At 41.7% G+C, this 16,476-nt stretch overlaps 2 pseudogenes; one reads left to right on the top strand and one right to left on the bottom strand.

Moving 5' to 3' along the window:
- The first annotated feature begins 3,148 nt into the window (after nucleotides 1-3,148).
- On the top strand, nucleotides 3,149-5,556 carry LOC143655466 (pre-rRNA-processing protein TSR1 homolog pseudogene; annotated as a pseudogene).
- Nucleotides 5,557-9,339: 3,783 nt separating this feature from the next.
- Nucleotides 9,340-10,569, bottom strand: LOC143655167 (magnesium transporter NIPA4 pseudogene; annotated as a pseudogene).
- Nucleotides 10,570-16,476: the final 5,907 nt, after the last annotated feature.

Raw genomic sequence — 16,476 nt, 5'->3', positions numbered from 1 at the left:
TTAACATTATCCATAATAAAACGAAGAATGCCTCTTGATGAGATGCACTGAGAAGTACACAATCCCACTGACATCATATTCCTGGCTATTAAAATGCACCAACCTGCATGTAATCCTGATAAAACATCAGATAAATCCAAACCGAGATTCATTCTACAAAAACTGGCCTGTGCTCTAAGAAGATCCACATCACGAAAGACAAGGAAAGACTTAGCCTGGTCCATCTTACGGAAGACTAAAGAGACATGACAGCTAAATAAATGTAATGTGGATCCTTGATGAGGAATAAAAATTTCTCGAAAGGACATTAATATGACCACTGGTGAAATTTAGATATAGAGTGTATATTAGATAACAGTATTTTATCAGTGTTAAATTTCCTTAATTTGACAATTGTTCTGTGACTATCTAAGAGATTATATTGTTCTTAGGAAATAGAAACTGAAGTGTTTCGAGGTAAAGAGGCATAATCGTTCAGAAAAATATAACATTAGCAATAGTAATAATAATAATGTGCATATGATGTGTAGTCAGAGAAAAAAGAGAGAAAGCAAATAAACCAATTGTTAACATTCTGCCTCATTTGCTTATCTGGGTGAAGGATGTATGAGAGTACTTTTTATTATTCTTGAACCTCTTCTGTAAGTTTGAAAATATTTCAAAATTTGCTAAGTGAATATACTGGTATATTCATGCAAAGGAATTTTATTCAGCCATAAAAACAAATACTAATACATATACAACATGGATAAACTTTGAAAACCTTATACTAAGTGAAAGAAGTCACACACACAAAAGGACACATATTACACAGTTTCATTTATATGAAATATTCATAGTAGACAAATCTGCAAAGACAGGAGGCAGATTGCTGGGTGCCAGGGGATGGGGTAAAGAGGGAACAGGGTAGAGGTAAAGGGTTTCTTTAGAGGTGATGAAAATGTGCTGGAATTAGATAGTGGTGTATATTGCACAACTGTGTGAATAAAGTAAAAAACACTGAATTGTACTTTAAAATGGTGTATTTTATGGTATGTAGATTATATCTCCATTAAAAATTAATGCAGAAAAATTGGGGATTGAGAGGAACACTGCTTCACTAAATTGTCAGGATCTTGCTTCCTCTTTCCCTTCTAACACACATACAAACCAAAAAAGGCTTAAAATTGGCACATATTCTGTCTTTTAAAAGAGATTTCATAAAATGCCAATTGTTCCATATTTACAGTTTGTTGTTTTAGCACCAAGACTTGTCATGGTTCCTAGGTAGTCCTGCCTTGCTGTGTTTCATTCACAAATATGCTCACATCTTGCTCATTCCCACATGTTCCTATAAAATCTCTCAGGCACCCACAGTGTTGCAGCTGCCTATGTTGGCAGTATTTATATCCTGAAAAAATCTGTCTCTCTTCCCATTGCTGTACAAAAAAAAGAAAGAAAGAAAGAAAAAGCCCACTTTGCCATAATTAGCTGTACATAGGAAGTATGTGACTTATGCCTTAGGGACAAGATCAAAGACAGGTGCCTCACCAGAGGTATGTCACTTAAAATAGGATGTTGCAGCCATGAACTTTCTTTTTTCTTGAGTAAACACACTCCAAAGTCTTTATTCTTCATCCTGCAGAACATGCTTTTAGGGCCCTCAGGTTCCTTCCATTCTCAAGATTCAGTGTGTTACATTGATCTTAGTTACAAGAAATCCACATTTAAAACTGGGGGTTTGAGGCTGAAGGTGTGGGGAGGCTGCCTGCTACTCAGCTGAGCCTTGGGAGCTCCAAGGTCAGCAAGAGTATGACTAAGCTTAGGGAATGGGACATAAACACAGGGCACAGGAATGGAGATATACATGGGAGGCTCTGCACTAACTTGAGAGCTGAGGACCAAATCTTCCCTCTTTACAAATATACTGGCTTCCTGACTGCCCTTTCCAATGTTCTCTGCACCATCGCCACTAGAAAGGAGGCAGGAAGGGAAGAGATAATATCTCTTCCCAGATGCTCTTGCTTTTTTGTATGCCTCCAGCCAGACATGAGAGGATCAAAGGCCATCCCCACCAGCAGGTGGGCGGGGAGCAGTCACAAAACCCTGCCTCCCAGTGTGGGCAGTTTGACGGGATACTTGGGGGCTTGTTGGCAATCTGATCAACAGCCAGAATGCACTCCATTCCAAGCCTGTGCCCCTACTTGGTCACTGAGGCTGACAGCTGACTCTACTGGCCAAGCCTCTGAGGCAGCAGGTCAGAAATCACCCCAGAGCCCTTCTGAGACTGAGGTTCTTGGCTGGGCGCTAGAGTAAATACAAAAGTTAGCCTCTGGTTTCCAGAGAGCCTCTGGCTACTTTTGCCAAATCCTGACTTTGCTCCTAACTCTTCTCCTCACCTCAGTTTACTCCTTGAAGAAAAAGAAAGTGTGTTCTTCCAAATACTAACTCAACAACCAGGTTAAGAGAAGAGTAGCTACTGTTCTCTTTCCAGGGTAAGGCAAAACACTGGGTATGGTCAGAAGAGCTGTACCAAAAAGATGGCTGTTAAGCATCTTTTGTTGTTTTGTTTTAAGACCTGATATCATTGTCTGAATGTCTCAGCAACTGACTCATCAACATATCTAGAGAGTCAGAGGGGGTTGGGGTGGGGATGGAGCAATGGAAGCAAGGATGCTGGTCCCCGGGCTGGAGTTTGCAGGGAATGAGCTAGTACATTCTCAGGCTAAGAAAGGTGATTTAATCTCAGGAGGAGAATTGGTGCTAAAGATTTCCTGGTGACCAATATCTCAGGGAAGTCTTGGCCTCTGCTACATTCAGTGGTCATATCTGTCTTCTTCCCAATGACATATGTAACCACAGATGGCACCGAGTGGGAGGGAAGGTCCAGGGAACTTGCTGGCACCTATGTAAACCAGTATATTTGATCACTGAGGCCCCATTTCTAGAAAATTTGGCCACCACCACTCATTGGGTTGGGATTTTTCTCTTGGAAACAGTAACAAGGTATAAATTGAAGTCTCAAAGGAAGAGAACCCACTGGTAATAGGCAATGCAGTTGTGCTGAAAATAACCAGGTGATTCTGAAATTTATGTCAGGCTGTACCATAGGCCTCACCCTCTCACACAGGTGTTTCAAGCTTTAAGGATGGATTAAATGGGGTTGTACATGAGTGGCAGCATAGGGGCACACTGCTCCAGGCTGCTCAAGCAGCAGAATAAAGCTCATAAAGGTGGATGGTATTGGGCGGGGACAGGAATCTGCTCAGCAGGATGGCAAAGGCCATCTAGCATTAAAAACTCTAAGCAAAGTCAGAAAAGAGCTCAGCAGAGTAGAGCTTCACACAAGCCAGCTCCAGCTCCAGAAGCAGAAGGAGGCCATTCTAGCAGAGAAGAGGCATTTGAGCACCAAGGATGGCCTTTCCCATCATGTACTTGTGGTGCCCCTGCATAACAGGATTTCCCTGCCAGAAGCCTTTCGCCTGCTTCAGGATAGGGACACAGGGGTAATACACTTAAGTGAATGGGGAAGCACCCATAGCTTTATGCCGCTATGCCCCTGTTGAAACATAGGTGTTTTTCACATCTGCAAAGCCAAGGGATCTGCTATTGTGTTAGACATGGCTAAAGTTGCTGATACCATCCTGTTCCTCCTCGATTCACTAGAAGGCTGGGACAGCACTGGGGAGTACTGCCTTTCCTGCCTCTTTGCTCAGGGCCTTCCCATATATACACTAGCTGTCCAAGGGGGTTCTGTTCTCCCACTGAAGAAACAAATAGATGCCAGAAAGAAGCTAAGTAAAACAGTGAAGTATTTTCCTGATGACAAACTCCTCCTGTTAGACACTCAAAAGGAGGCAGGGATGCTGCTCAGGCAGTTGGCTAGCCAAAAGGAATGACATCTTGCCTTTCAAGGATCAGCAGGCCTACCTGTTTGCTCACACTGCAGACTTTATGCCTAGTGAGAGAATGGCTTGGTAGATGCATTGAAAGTCTCAGGCTACGTTCTTGAGCAGACCCCAAATGTAAATAGCTTGCTGCATATCATTGGACATGGTGATTTCCATATGAAACAGATAGGTGCTTTTTCCTTTAAATCCTAGAGTGATTAAATCCCGAAAGGATTCAGGCCTGGCAATGGAGATTGGTGCTACTGATGCTGTAGCCGATATGGAAGAAGACCTTAAGGTCCTAATGAAAGCAGACCCTGAGAAACAGGAATCTTTGCAATCAGAGGCTATCCCAGATCCATTGGAGAGGGAGCAAACCTGGCCTAGTGAGGCGGAGCTGAGTGAGACAAAAGACTTGAAGGAAAATTCCAAGGTGGTAAAGAAGGTCCCCAAAGGAACATCCAGTTATCAAGCTGAATGGATTTTAGATGAGGATGCTGAAAGTGGTGGGGAAGGAGATGATTACGACGATACAGAAAATGAGAATTTTATGGAAGAACACTCTCTGGATGAGAGTAGTGAAGAGGAAAAAGAGGAGGAATGGGAAGCTATCACTATAGGAGGGTCTGAGCGTAATGATCTGTATGATGAGAAGGTGGATGAAGAGGCTGAGGAAAATTGTTAGAGAAATACAAACAAGAACAACTGAAAGAGATGTTTCCAGATGAAGTGGAAACCCCTCAAGATGAGGCTGCTAGAATTCGATTTCAGAAATACAGAGGCCTGAAGAGCTTCCAGACATCTCCATGGAAGCCCAAGGAAAACCTTCCTCAAGATTATGCTCAGATCTTTTAGCTTCAGAACTTTACTAAAACTAGGAAATGCGTCTTTAAAGAGATCGAGGAAAAAGAAGTTGAAGGAGCTGAGTTTGGCTGCTTTGTCACAGTTCATGTCTCTGAAGTCTCTGCCTCAGTGATTGAGTACTTCGGGGTGGGGGTGGGGGCACCCTTGATTGCATTTTCCTTACTACCTCATGAACAGAAGATGTCAGTATTTAATATGGTGTGAGCCTACACCCTGGCAACAATGAACCTGTGAAAGCCAAAGAGAAGCTAATCTTCCGCTGTAGGTTCAGGTGCTTCTGAGTCTCACCTTTATTCTCTCAGCACACTGTAGCCCATAAGCATAAATTTCAGAGATTCCTGACTGCTGATGTGGCTCTGGTGGTAACAGTTGTATGCTCCAATCACTTTTCCTCCTGCATCTGTGCTGTTTTTCAAAAAGAACAGCAATAAATGCACAACATCATTGCTACAGGCCATCTGTTGTCAGTGGATCTGGACAGAATGATCATCAAGAGGGTTGTTCTGAGTGGTCATCCCTTCAAAATTTTTACTAAGATGGCAGTAGTGTGGTACATGTTCTTCAACAGAGAGGATGTGCTGGGGTTTAAACCAGTGGAACTGAGAACCAAGTGGGGCTATAGGGGATACATCAGGGAGCCTTTGAGTAATCTTGGCCATATGAAGCGTGATTTTGACGGGAAGTTAAAATCTCAGGACACAGTTCTAATGAACCTCTATAAAAGAGTTTTCCCCAAACGGACTTATGATCCTATGTTCCAGAACCAGTACCTTGGGGGAAAAGTGAAATTTCTTCAACAATTTCTGAGGTGGACATGGAGTAATGCATTCCAAGGACTCTTTCTTATTGTTGCTAGTTAGCACTGTAGGGTCAGCAACCCATAGGTTGTGATAAGGTAAGTTTGTGTTTTCTACTTCAGCCTATAGGTCTGTCATCCCTTTTATAAAAGACTCTTTTTGACCTTGGCAAGGGGTCTCAGTTAGATAAGGATATTCTTCTATTGCTACTCAGTCCAACAGACTATGAAATCTTACTATATAACAGCAACTCTCAATTAGGATTTTGAAAACTTTTTAAGAGGGAATGATAGAAAGTTGACAGTGGCCAGGAAACAAAATTTTCAATTGTCTAGAGACATTAAACCCCATCTTCTCCACTGGCATAAATTAAACAGAAACAGATTGATATAGGATTGTTTCACCCAAGTTAGGGAGGTTAGGTCTACATTTCCACCACTGAGCACAATACAAATGTTCTTCACTTTTGGGGAAACTGAAAACGTTAAGACAGCACAACAGCCACTCCAATACCAGTATAGTTTCAATGAGTAGTTTCATCCTCTTCACACCAGCTGGGTTGCACGCGGTTGGACAGAAGGAAGTAATAATGAACTGGGAGAAGGGAAAAGGGCTTATTCATTTCATTGTAAAGGCCAGATAAGGGTATGTGCCCATTCTGATTTTTTTCGTTGTTGCTTTGTATGGGTGTTTGCCAACAAAGGGCTGAGCTTTTCTTTTATTCCATCTCTGCTTCTACTGTTGAAAGAGTTGTTTTACTACAGGTAGGGTACCACCCACATGTCATGAAGTCATCTAGTCAAGTCCATAATGCTACTCATAACAAGAGAAATTTATTTTGCCTAAAAAGTTGCTTCCTTCTTTTGTTATTTCCTGTTAGAGCCTCACCTTTATTTGATCTTCTGTGACAGTGAAGACATCATCACGAGGTCCCTTATAATAGTCCAGGTGTTTAAGCCAATGCTGGACTTGACACCATCTGCTACGATCTCTGGAGGATAAGGATTGAGGGCCAGTTCCCCCTTCAGTTTAGATTGGTAGCAGTCATCTGCATTCAAGGACTCAGTAGCATATACCTTCACACTAAGTCTCAGAACCTAGAAAGAGGAATATTTGGCACATTACAACTAGTCACAGCATTGCCCACATGCCTAAAATAAAATACGCAGTATAGCTACATTTCTGCCCAAGTAAGAGGCTTCCTTTTGATGATGCATTTGATGAAGAGAGGACCTTTAAAACACTTTATAAATTATGTCTAATACTGGCCTTAAGTGCCCCAGATTACATCTGGTTCTGCTGGTAATTTGGTAATAGTAGTCTCTGACTTGGATAATAGGCTGGTGAGATGGAATTCAAGGATATATGACTGTGTAGACATTTACTCATTGTAACTGCTTTTGTGCTTTAAAAGTTGTCATGAATTAAGAAGAGGGCAGTAAAGTCCCCTTCAGGGAATGGTGAGAAAGGGGGAAAATTCGACTTCCCCAAGTTGAATTCTTGATATTCTCACAAGCAGTGTGGACAACCAAAGCTATAGGCTGAGCCCCCAGTCTTGGGGTTTGTTCATATGAAACTTAACCCCACAAAGGATAGGTCAAGTCTTCTTAAAATTTAGGCCTAAGAGTCACCTCCAAGAGAGCCTCTTTTGTTGCTCAGATGTGGCCTCTCTCTCTCCAGCCAACATGATGAGCAGTCTCACCACCCTCCCCCTGTCTATGTGGGACATGACTCCCAGGGGTGTGGACCTTCCTGGCAACATGGGACAGAAATCCTAGAATGAGCTGAGACTCAGCATCAAGGGATTGAGAAAAACTCTAGAATGAGCTGAGACTCAGCATCAAGGGAATGAGAAAACCTTCTTGACCAAAAGGGGGAAGAGTGAAATGAGACAAAGTGTCAATGGCTGAGAGATTCCAGAGTTGAGAGGTTATCCTGGAGGTTATTTTTACGCATTAAGTAGATATCACCTTGTTATTCAAGATGTAATGGAGAGGCTGGAGGGAACTGCCTGAAAATGTAGAGCTGTGTTCCCCTAGCCATGTCTCTTGAAGATGACTGAATAATGATAAAGCATTCACAATGTGACTGTGTGATTGTGAAAACCTTGTGTCTGATGCTTCTTTTATCTACCTTCTCAACAAGACAACTAGAACATATGAAATAAAAATAAATAATAGGGGGAACAAATGTGAAAATAAATTTAGTTTGAAATGCTAGTGATCAATGAAAGGGAGGGATAAGGGGTATGGTATGTATAATCTTTTTTTTCTGTTTTCATTTTATTTCTTTTTCTGAATTGATGCAAATGTTCTAAGAAATGTTGATGATGAATATGCAACTATGTGATGATATTGTGAAATACTGATTATACATGTAGAATGAAATGATCAAATGTTAAAAAAAAAAATGAATAAAAGAGCCCTTGGGTCTTGGGTTAAAGCCCCAGTTTGGCAGCTATTAAAAAAAAAAAAAAAAAAGAAGAGGGCAGTGAGACAGATAAAGGGCTTCCATCTCAAGTGCCAAGGGGTGGTGGGAAGGAACGGCACTTTTGTGGGGAATGTTCAACAAATATCCACAATGTACTATAATTTAAGATAAAATTCATGTCTGAAAAAAAAAAGAATGGATTATATGGGAATGTTCTCATATTGATTGTAGTGTTGAATGCATAACTATGTGATTATACCAGGAGTACACTTCGGATGGACTGTATGGTGTGTGAATAAAACTGTTTAAAAAGAAAAGTACAAGTGCTGGAAAGGATATGGAAAAATAGGTATACACTTATTCACTACTGAATGGTGAAGCCACTCTGGAAGGCAATCTGGTTCCTTAGGAAGCCAGTATAAAATTGTCATATGATCCAGCAATCCCATTACTAGGTATATATTCAGAAGAACTGAAAGCAGAGACACAAATAGTCATTTACATTATGGCAGCATTATACATGATTGCCAGTGGATAGAGACAGCCCAAATGTCCATCAACTGGTGTGTGGGTGGGTGAACTGTGTTATATACCTATGAGGAAATATTGTGCAGCTGTAGGAAGGAATGAAGTTGTGATGCATGCAACAATATGGATGAACCCTGAGAACATTATGTTGAGCAAAATAAGCCAAAAACAAAAGAACAAATATTGAATGCTTTCACTAATATGAATTAATTATAATGTACAAACTCTAGGAGTTAAATTAGAAAGCATAGGCTATCAGGAGATAGAAAGAGGGCAGAGATTGGGCAATCGATGCTTAAGGAGAATAGAATGTTCAATAAGGTTGATTGTAAAGGTTTGGAAATGGATAGCACAATACTGTGTGATGATACCACAGTACTGTATGTATAAATAACAAAGCTGAGTGTGAATATGGTTGAAAGAGGAAGGGTAGTGTCTTGTATATCACTGGAAGGAAAGCTAGAGGATAAAAACTAGGACCATATAACTTATCCAAACCTAGAGTTGAGAATGAGAGTGGCTAATTGTACAAATATAAGTTCTTACATGAACTAGAACAAACATACGTCACTATTATAAGATGTTAATAATAGGGTGGTATATGGGAAAAATACAACTAATGTAAGCTAAGGTCTATAGTTAACAGGAACATTGTAATATTCTCTTATTAATTGTAATAAAAGCACTATACCAAAGCTAAATGTCAACAATAGGGAGATATAAGGATAGGGGATTTTTTTGGAAGAAATGAGAACATTCTCATATTGGACTGTGGTGGTGAATGCATAACTATGTGATTATACCAAGAACCATTGATTGTACACTTAGGATGGATTATATGGTGTGTGAATAAAATTGTTTTAATTTTCTTAAATACAGAAAAAAAAGAGAGTACCTACACAAAAAGAATGGGTTATAAATATTTAGGTTTCTCTTTTGATGATGGGGTGCTGGAGATTCCATATTGTCCACAAGGATGTTCTTATCTTCCAGTCTAATGACAATGGGCTCTGTAGTAGGAGGCAGGTCTGGGTTTTTGTGCATATGGGGCAAGCTGTCCCTGCTGCTGTCCAAGATGAAGACACTGAGGATGGTGGTGACAAAGCCAGTGAGGGTGCCTGCAATGTCCATGGCACACATACTATGCCGCTCCATAGAGAGGACAATAGAGGAGGTAACCACCACTATGGTGAAGGACACGTAGTAGATGGAGAACACCAGGGAGGTCCTGAAGATGTCCAGTGCCACAATGAGGAAGTTGACCTGAGTGCTAGCAAAGATGCCAGGATGAGGGACAGGATATGGGGGAGGGAAAGTTGCACAACTGGCATCCCCTAGAAGATGTTGCTAATGGTGAATCCAGACCCTTGATGCAGACACGGAAAAGTCCCCATCACAGAGCAGAGGGTGATATAAATTATGATATTCCTTTGCTCATAAGATGGGGTGATGACGAAGATAAGGGTGAAGGAAAACAACAGAAGCACAGTAAATGTGATGAACCATCATCTTGGAAACCATCTGGATGACTATGGTCCTTCTCTTCTTCAGGGGAATGTACCCCATCACATTGCTATCAGCACATAGATCACACCACCCAGATTTCCCAGCAGATTCAGACCCTCTCCCAAGAAATATCAGGAGAGGATGGCGCTTATGAGGATGCTCAGAACTCCGAGAGGCAAAATGACCCTCTCAGGGAGTGAATGTGTAGGCTCCATTTTCAGCAGTTTTTCCAGCAGCCATGGTGAAAAATCCAGCCCCCACATTTTTCCTTCAGGTAGCTGTAATCTCTGTCCACAATTTCTGAGTGGTCACCATGGTCACCCAGTCACAGGGAATCTTTCTTCTTGAGGATGACATTGACTCTGAAGGAGAAGCTAGACAGGAAGGCCAGTCCCAGGTCAATGTAGGAGCTATAATTCTGCATGATCCTTTCCTGCCAGCCGTTAAAGGTGGCACTGGTGGGCACCTCGGAGCTGAAGGCTCTGAAGATCTAGCACAGGACTTGTTGGGAGAAGCTGTATGGGCTGGATCAGGGTACAATCCTCACAACTGGCAGTGCTGGCCAGCAGCTCCATGGGACCCTGCGTGTACAGTCGCCTCTGGCTTCTCAGCTTCAGAGCAAGTGGTTGTGACTTGTCCTTGGCAGGGCTCATGTAAGAAAAAGATATTCATGGAAATGAGTATGTCATTTCAAACTGAAATAAGTTTTTAAGGAAATGAACATAAAACAAAAAGAATCCGACCTAGACTAGAGGAAGGCTTTCCTGAAGAGGTAATACTTGAGAATGAAAGGTAGAGTTTGAGTTAATTAGGCTGGTAGCAGGGAGAAGGAAGAGGGAACAGCATTTGCAAAGCCCTTGTGGCAGGAGGATAATGATGAATTGAAGGAAATTTTGTAAAAGCCAGTGTGCATAGAAAGTGAAGGGCATAATATGGAAAGAGGCTGGAGAAATAAGATAGAAATCATACTATATAGGCTCTGTAGTTAATGTCAAAAAAAATCTAGCCTTAATTATAACAGCAATGAAAAATCATTGAAGAGTCTTATGTAATGACATGATGAGACTTGTGTTTTAAAAAGTGCACTCTGCACTCTGAAAAATAGTTTGGCAGTTCCTTTCAAAACTAAAAATAGACTTTCCATATGATCCAGCAATTGTACTCATGGGCATTTGTTCCAAAGAAATGAAGACTTATTTTCACACAGGAACTTGTATGTGAATGTGCCACAAGCTTTATTTGTGATAGATCCAAAGTAGAAACTAGCAAAATGTCCTTCAATGGGTGAACGGCTAACCAAGAACAAAGTACTGGTAGACACAGTTTGGATGAACCTCCAGAGAATTATGCTGAGTAGAAAAAAGCTCTTCTCAGAAAAGACACATACTGCATGGCTTGGTTTCCTAGGGCTGCTGTAACAAAGTACCACAAACTGGATGGCTTAAAACCACAGAAATTTATTGTCTTATGGTTTTATGTGTGTGTGTATGTGTTTTTGTCTCATGGTTTTGGATGCTAGAAATCTGAACTCAAGGTGTCAGATGGGCCATGTTCCCTCTGAAGTCTGCAGAGAAAAATCTTTTCCATGCCTCTCTCCTAACTTCTGGCAGTGCCCAGCAATCCTTGGCATTCCTTGGCTTGTGGCATAACTCAATCTGTGCCTCCTGCTACCTTCATCCCATGGCTGTCTTCAGACTGAGAGTTGGTCTGTGTCTCCTCTCTCCTTCTTATAATGATACTAGTCCTACTGGATTAATGACCCACCTTACTGCATATGACTTCATTTAAACTTGCCTAATTCTATCTGTAAAGACCTTATTTCCAAACAGATCACATTCTGAGGTGCTAGGGAGGAAAAAACATATCTTTTTGGGAGACACAATTCAACCCAGAATACTGCATAAATCCATTTGTGTGACATTTGTGAAAGAGCACAACTATAGAAATGCAGAACAGGTTAGTGGCTGCCAGGATTAGAAATGGAAAAGGACTGAATGTGTCTAGAAAGGAGTAACACAAGGGAGTCTTGTCGCAAGGGAGTCTTATGGTGAGAGCTTCTGGTCAAGCATCTTAATTATGGTGTTGGTTACTCAAGGCTATATGTGATAAAATTGCATGGAGCTATGTGCACACACACAAACACACATACACAATTTGGTGCATGTCACCGGCAAAATCTGAATAAGTTCTATGGATTGTACCAAGGTCAATTTCTTGGTTTTTATATTGTAATATAGTTCTACATGATGTTAACATTGGGGGAGTCTAGATGAAGGAAGCTTGAAAAAAAAAAGAGCACCCTGGTTACAGGGTGGAAAACAGACTGGAAAGAGGGTAGGGTGGATATGGGGGAAAAAATTGGTGACTATTGCATTATTCCAGAAAAGAAACAAATAATCATGGGAGGTCTTGGGTAGTAACAATAGGGATAGTGAAGAATAGATACATCTGAGAATATTTAGAAGGTAAATTTTATGTAATCTGATGATACATGGGATATAAGAGGTGAATGAGAATGAGGTTAAGAGCATCTTGAAGTCAGACTTTGCTCCATAATTTGTAGCATAGAAAACAAATTTATATTTAGGACACGGCACCATTTTATGACAGAACGTATTCCAGAATGGGAAGTGCTCTTGATATTAGGTCACTTAGGGAGCTTTTAGGCTAAAATATACACACATTGCGTTGAAAATCAATGTGTTGCCTCTCAACTCCAAAGCTACCTTTCATTGCCTGCTCTGCAAAAAAGAGCTAGATCCTTTAAATATTTTTCCTTTGCCACATGGTATGATATTAAACTTTGTGTCAGTAGAGGGGATGAGAGACATTGTAGAGGAAAGAGCTCTCCTTTCTGTTCCAGTGTGATGCTCTTGGTAGGCTCCTGCAGCACTAACAAGTGCTAGATTCTTACTGATCCCTCAGAGATTGCTGTTGTGATTCCCTTCCACTGTGAGCTTTTGATAGTCTATCCATATTTGTCAACAAAGGGCTCCTGGATATGGTTAACCAATGTGTAGAGGTTGCTAGACTGAACACAGTTGCAATTATTATCATAAAAGCAATCAAACCTTTTGGGGGAAAACTCTCCCAACCTCTGCATAGACTGTAGCCAGGCTTCAACACACTGAGGACCTACAGGGTGCAACTTTCACATAAAGGTTTGTAGCTGTGACAACCATGGTACTGAGTATCAATAACAGTGATGGGGGATATGGATGGACCTTCATGGGAATCTGACATGTCTAAGATAAGCAGAAGTGGAATAACATGACAGAGGCCATGAGGGGGTGAAGAGCATTTGTTTCAGAGCACAGGTATGCTCCTGCTCCTCCCGCGACTGTAAAGAATAAGGACATGTGTGACAGACTTATGCAGTAATGGGCCTAATTTGTTCTGCCTCCCTTGGATAATCCACTTCCACAATGACCCTAGGCTTGGCCTATGAATTGCCATGGCCCATGAGATACAAGCAAAGTCTTGAAAAGTGCTTGTATTTTTCTACTTTTGTACATCCTGCAACTATCACCATATGAGAAAGCCCAGGTCAGCCTGCTGGAATGTAACACATGCCCTGCTACGGAAGCCAACCACTAGACATGTGAGTGAGGCCACTGGCCACCAGTTGTCCACAAATGCCTGAGTCTGTCGAACCATCACTACATTCTTCTGAGAAAAGCCTTCTAGTCTGATTACTCATCCACAGAACCGAGAACATATAAATGGTTGTTGTTTTAAGTTACGAAGTTTTGGGGCGGTTTGTTACATAGCAAAAACTAATTGACATAAGTGATACTGATAAAAGCTAAGTGATAATTGCTAATGATACTCCACAGTCTGGTGTGCATATGTCCTGAGGAAACTTGAGTTGTATCACATTTCTGTCTGCTAGACCTTCCCACTTCAGAATCAAGTGTCCAAACCTAAGCTCATCCTCATCCCTCCTCACCACCAAACCTTCTTTCCCTGTATTCTGTGTTATCTAATACAGGCCTGGGAGCAAATTCCTGATTTGTTCCTCATTTTTCACTCCAAACAATTACCATGTTGTCAGTTTTAACCACAATTGTAGATACTCTATCCCACCTCAATATGAAGCCCCCACTGATCTCTTGCCTCATTTTCCACATCATGTTCTAATGCCTTGTGCCTCTCCAATCTACCTTTTACCTCTTAGCCAGAATGATCTTTCTAAAATAAGATGTGATCATCTCACTCACCACCTTAAACCCTTTAGTGTTTCCTTATTGCCTTTAGAATAAAATCCAAGATTCTTGATATGGCATGCATTACCCTTCACAGATCTGGTCCAGTTACTTCCTCAAAATCAACTCTTGACACTTCTTAAGATGTAGCTTATGCTCCAGCCACTCCAAAATACTTAAGGTCCCCTCAAAATAAATGCTTTCTCACCTCTCTTTTCATTGAGAAGTTCTTTTCTCTCTGATTAGAAGACCCCATTTGCCCTTGCAGTCTGTTTGGCTAATTCCTACATATTCTTTTTAAGGCTCTCTTCAAACATTACAAGCAATCTGCCTCCTAAACTGAGTACAGGGACTCTCTCCTGCATTGACATGATGGTCGATTACAGTACTTAGCACTTTATATTGTCAAAGTCAGTTTAAATCTCTACTACCTTCCTTAAACTGTGAACTCCTCAAAGAGAAAGATCATTGCCTTGCTAATCACTATATCATTGAGTGGCAACGCTGGGTACCAAATGGTTTACAAATGTAGGTCACTAAATCTGCTCATTGCTTTTGAATTACAAGCAGATTTTCAGACCTAATTTCCAGAGTTCTGATTCAGTAAATTTAGAAGGGCTTGGGAACTTGAAATTTTAGAATGCTATCCAGATAATTCTGATATTTAACAACCAAGTAATCAGGAGTTGGAAGGCAAACTCATCTAAAAAATCATGGTTAAGTAAGATGGACTTTTTCTTCCTGATGAATCATCAAGAAGAGGTCAATTTATTTATCTTGATTTACATATAATTTCTGAGTTTTTGGCTTTAGGGAACTGCAACCAGGAATTCTAAATCTCTTAGCAATTATTTTTTTTCACAATCTCTTCTGCACTGAGGATTATATAATAAAAACTGTACATTTCCTATTGACTAATATTTTCAAAGTGTTTTCACATCTTTCCTCAACCCTGAGAGGTAGAGTGAAAGATCCAATTTACCTTATCATACTTACCAAAACCCCTTCAATTCAGTAGTCCCAAGTTTTGAAAACTTACTATGTGCCGGGCACAGTTAGGTACCAGAAGATGCAGGAGTCAGCTGGACAAAATTCCTGCCTGCATGGAGCTTATCTTGTAGTGGGGAGGGGCTTTCCCTCAGATGTGCCTTTGCACCTATGAAACATTTCCCCCAGCCTATCCTAGTCCGAGTCTTCTAAACAGAAATTTCCCCAAAATTTTTATTAGAAAAATGGTAAGACTTGCTCCTGAACAGCCATATCCTATATTTTAGAGGCAATTCCACTGCTTGTCTGTTATGTAGCTGTTAAGATTACACATTGGCTTCACCTTCCCTCTAACATTGTATGTGCGGTTGTGTGAATTCTATGGTCTTGTCTCTGGAAGGATGAGACTTCTCTTTTGATTAGTTTGAGGTCTTCAGATGATTAACGAGTGTTTTCCAGTGATCCTGGCATTACAATAAGTCTAGCGTCTTACCTGTTTGAAGATTAGATCTGCATCTACAGATTTTCTTTAGTAGGATAATTGGAAAGCCTAACAACAAAACGGGGAGAACAATTTCGTAAAAGTACGTCAAAGAATGTCAGAGCTAGAAGAAACCTTAAGGGGCCCCACTGCCTCTTGTAGAACCGAAACCCGACACCCAGAAAGGTTCCCTGAGTTTCCTCAGGTCACACAGCCCAACTGATGCATGTGGAATCAGTGATCAAATCCTCAATCACACAGGGCGACCTCCTTCTAAAATTTAAAGTCTAAAAGAAATGCAGCCTCCTCGCCGCTTCTACCCACCCTCCTTTCTTGCATTAATTCCACGTCGGTCTTTCTTGAAGAGTCAAATAGTGAAAAAGGGAAGTTAGAGCATTCCACTAACAGGTGTCCAGACCACGGAGTCATTAGTATAGTTCTCCAAATACCCGCTGAGAACTCTCCAGCTCCCGCTTACAAAGTTTTCTCGGATCGTACGTTCCTTTTTCAGATCCTTGGCTGCGAGGCCAAGATGCCTGCTGTCGCCTCCGATGAAGTTCGCAGATGCCATTTCTTCACAGAAGCCCGGCCCGGCGCATCCGCCGCAGGGCCCGCGTCCTCGGGCCTGGCAGACCACAGGGGAGCGCGGGGCGGGGCGGGGCGGCCCCTAGGCGCGCACCGCCCGCTCGGCAGCCCCGGTGCGGAGCGAGTGGCGCGAGCGGGCCGTGGGGGGGCTGAACCCAGGCAGAGCGCGAAGCGGCGGCGGCGAGAGGGGCCGCGGGACGAGGCAACGGCCCCCGCCCCCTGAA

Source organism: Tamandua tetradactyla, chromosome 14 (assembly GCF_023851605.1).
Source record: "Tamandua tetradactyla isolate mTamTet1 chromosome 14, mTamTet1.pri, whole genome shotgun sequence".
Classification (NCBI taxonomy): Eukaryota; Metazoa; Chordata; class Mammalia; order Pilosa; family Myrmecophagidae; genus Tamandua; species Tamandua tetradactyla.
Note: the sequence above shows the minus strand (reverse complement) of the source record. Positions and strands in the feature narration are given on the sequence as shown.